Source organism: Neofelis nebulosa, chromosome 5, assembly GCF_028018385.1.
Source record: "Neofelis nebulosa isolate mNeoNeb1 chromosome 5, mNeoNeb1.pri, whole genome shotgun sequence".
NCBI lineage: Eukaryota > Metazoa > Chordata > Mammalia > Carnivora > Felidae > Neofelis > Neofelis nebulosa.
Genome location: NC_080786.1, coordinates 40,418,882 through 40,422,952, shown reverse-complemented (window position 1 = coordinate 40,422,952; position 4,071 = coordinate 40,418,882). Strand labels below are relative to the sequence as shown.

Here is a 4,071-nt window from a genome sequence, read left to right as displayed (position 1 = left end):
GTATTAAGGAAATAACCTCAGTTTCCAAGGCCACCAGGTGGTTAATAGATAATTTCCAGGAGTATCTGCTCTTCTTTATTTAAAAAAGCAAAGCAGGGGCGCCTGGGTGGCTCAGTCGGTTAAGCGTCCGACTTCGGCTCAGGTCACGATCTCGCGGTCCGTGAGTTCGAGCCCCGCATCGGGCTCTGTGCTGGCAGCTCAGAGCCTGGAGCCTGTTTCAGATTCTGTGTCTCCCTCTCTCTCTGCTCCTCCCCTGTTCATGCTCTGTCTCCCTCTGTCTCAAAAATAAATAAATATTAAAAAAATTAAAAATAAATAAAAATAAAAAAGCAAAGCAAAAAACTATTTTTTAAAAGCATGTCCACCTGCACTCACTTCAGCAGCACATAGAGTAACACTAGAACGATACAGAGAAGATTAGCTTGACCCTGTGCAAGGATGGAGTGCAAATTTGTGAAGCATCCCATGTTTTCTTAACCAATGTTGGGAAGCTTTGTGATTAAAAAAGAAAATAATGAAGATAAAAAAGCATTTCTACCTTGCAATATAATGTTAACTGCTTTGCATCACAGCAAAGTCAAAGGAGGCGGGGTTGATATTGCTTTTCTCACTGTCATATTGACATGATCATTATGTGTGAGAAAGCTTATTACCTATCTGTTCACAATCATCTGAATTAGAACAAAAAATAGTTGTTGCACAGTATTGGTTTTCATGAATACAAATATTCAGATGGGTACTGCTTTCATAATTATTCATAAAGATTCAAATAATACAAATCTCTCCTAACTCACTGAAATTTTAGTAGCAAGTTCTCATACTACCTTACTTATTATCTTTTGGACTTTCTGAAGCCTCCATTATATGAGCAAGAAAATGAAAGAAGACAAAACTAATGAGTGAAACAACTTCCCTAAAAATGGCATCTTCTTGTTTCCTCTTGAATGTGCCATTACTTTAAAAAATCATAATGATTAGTTTTTGTTTTCAGCTCTGACATGAAAAGAGTTTGAAAGTTGCGATTGCTGTTCTTACAACAACAAAAACCTGAACCTTCAATTTTCTTGAAGCTGTTGTGGCACTTGGATTGTGAAGCCAACTGCAATCCCCAAGTCCAAAGAGATAGACACATCCAGAGGAGCCACAGCAAGATCTGGAGACACGGAACGGAGCCATGGGTGAGAACACGTAATTAATCATTTTGAATTTCTGGAGGTGCGTGCAGACTAGTGAAAGGAGAACTTTACATTTGTTAATTTAATTTTATTTTAGAGAGGGAGAGAGAGCAGGGAAGAGGAGCAGAGGAAGAGAGAGACAGAATCTTAAGCAGGCTCCAAGCCTGATGCAGGGCTTGATCCCATGACCCTGGGACCATGTCCCGAACTGAAATCAAGAGTTGGACTCTCAACCGACTTAAACCACCCAGGCGCTCTGAAAGGGACACTTTTTTTTCCGGAGGGACAAAGTCTTAGAAAGGGAACCACATTTCCTGAGTTTTACCTCCAGGAACCCCATGAGGTTCTCATGGGGGAGATCTGAGAAAGACCACGGAGTGGCTCTGACAGGGAAAGGTGAGGACTAATCATTGTGAAATAAACTGATACTTCTCCATACAAAGGCATAGTTTCCATGAAAGACATTTTACTGGAGCTTATGCCACACGGAGAAAGGATATTCTTCACACTCTAACCCACTCTAGTCTTCTTGTCTCACCTAAGGGGGATGCATTTCCCAATGTCATATAATTGGAATCATACAGTACATAGCCTTTCCAGATTGACTTCTTTTCACTTAGCAATATGTAACTAAGGTTCATCTATGTCTTGTTGTGGCTTGAGAGTGCATTTTTCTTATTGAGGAATATTCCATTGCATGGATGCACCACTGTTTACCTATTCACTTATTTTTTTAAATACCTATGGAAGCACTATTTTTATAATTTTTTAAATATAACTTATTGTCAAGTTGGCTAACATACAGGGTACACAGTGTGCTCTTGGTTTGGGAGGTAGATTGCCGTGATTCATCGCTTACATACAAAACCCAGTGCTCATCCCAACAAGCGCATTCCTCGATGCCCATCACCCATTTTCCCCTCTCCACCCCCCAAAATCAACCCTGTTTGTTCTCTGTATTTAAGAGTCTCTTATGGTTTGCCTCCCTCCCTCTGTTTGCAACTATTTTTTTCCCCTTCCCTTATCCCATGGTCTTCTATTATGTTTCTCAAGTTCCACATATAAGTGAAAACATATGATATTGGTCTTTCTCTGACTTATTTCACTTAGCATAATACCCTCCAGTTCCATCCACATTGCTGCAAATGGCAGTATTTCATTTTTTCTCATTGACAAGTAGTATTCCATTCTATATATGAACCACATCTTTATCCATTCATCATTTGATGGACATTTAGTCTCTTTCCATAAGGAAATTGAAGAAGACACAAAGAAATGGAAAAACCTTCCATGCTCACAGACTGGAAGAATAAAAATTGTTAAAATGTCAATACTACCCGAAGCAATGTGCACATTTCAACGCAATCCTGATCAAAATTGCACTGGCATGCTTCTCAAAGCTAGAACAAACAATCCTAAAATTTGTATGGAACCATAAAAGACCCCAAAAAGCCAAAGTAATGTTGAAAAAGAAAACCAAAGCAGTAGGCAAAGTCTGGGATCCCAGACTTTAGCCTCTACTACAAAGCTGTAATCATCAAGACAGTAGGGTATTGGCACAAAAACAGACACATAGCCTAATGGAATAGAATAGAGAAGCCAGAATTGTATCTATTCACTTTTTAAGGGACATTTTGGTTGCTCCAAGTTGTGGGTGATTATCAATAAAGCTGTTATACAACATTCACATGCAGGTTTTTGTGTGAACACGTTTTTCAAATCAGTTCGGTAAATGGCTAGGGGCATGATTGCTGGATCATATGGCATGACTACGTTTAGCTTTGTAGGAAACAGCCAAACTGTTTTCTAAAACAGATACTCCGTTTTGCATTCTTATAAGCAATGAGTGAGAATTCCTTTGTTCTACACCTTCAACAGCACTTAGTGTTGTCAGTTTTTGTTTTAGCCTTTCTAAGAGATGTACAGTGGTATCCTATTGTTTCAATTTGAAGCGTATCGATGACAAATAATGTAGAGCACCTTTAAAATGCTTATTTGCCATCTGTGTATCTTTTTTGACAAGTTGTTCGTTTAGATCTTTTCCCCATTTTTTTTTAAGTTGGGTTGTTTCTCACCTTCTTTCAAGATTTCCTTGCTCTTCATCCTGCAATTTTAATATATTACCCCTCATTATGGGATTATTTTAGTATTTGTTCTGTCTGGTGTTCTCAGAACTTCCTAGATCTGTGGCTTAATGTTTACCCTTCATTTGTAAATTTCTTGATTTTGATTATAATTACTGCAAATATTGCCTCTGTTTCATTCCTTTTTTTTTTTTTTTTTCTCCTTCTGGTATTCCAATAACACATATGTTACATGATTTGAAATTTCCTAGCATTCTTGAAGGGTCTTTTCATTTTTTTCTTTATTCTTTTCTTTTCAATGGAAGTTATAATTGATTTTCCTTCAAGTTTAATGATTCATTCTTTCATCAGCCATAAGCCAGTTATTGATGGGATCATTAAAGGCATTCCTCATTTCTGTTACAGTGTTCTTGATTAAAAGCATTTCCTTTTGATTCCTTCTTAGAGTTTCTATCATTCTTCAGTACTTTCATGCAGTCTATCTTTTCCACCTGTTATTTTATATTGCCTCCTTTTCCCATTAGAGCTCTTAATTTTATTAATCGTATTATTTTAAATTGTTTCTTATAAGTTTAATATCTTTGTCGTATCAGAATGTGGTTCTTTGTCTCTTCCGACTGTTTCTATGTTGTTGTTTGTTTTTAAAGCTTTTGTTTTGTTATTTATTTGTGTTTGCCTTTTGACATGCCTTTTAATTTTTTCCTTAAAGGAAGATGTACTTAATCATGTAACAGGAACTGAGGTAAATGATTTTGTAGATCTGTACCAATCTGGGTAGGAACTGGACTGTGTTTGATGTTTGTGATTATTGT

At 37.2% G+C, this 4,071-nt stretch overlaps 1 non-coding gene across 1 annotated transcript; it reads left to right on the top strand.

The window, feature by feature from the left end:
- The first annotated feature begins 367 nt into the window (after window positions 1–367).
- On the top strand, window positions 368–473 carry LOC131513267 (U6 spliceosomal RNA). Its single transcript, XR_009262497.1, has one exon. It is a non-coding gene; the product is annotated as a U6 spliceosomal RNA (small nuclear RNA).
- The last annotated feature ends 3,598 nt before the right edge of the window (window positions 474–4,071 follow it).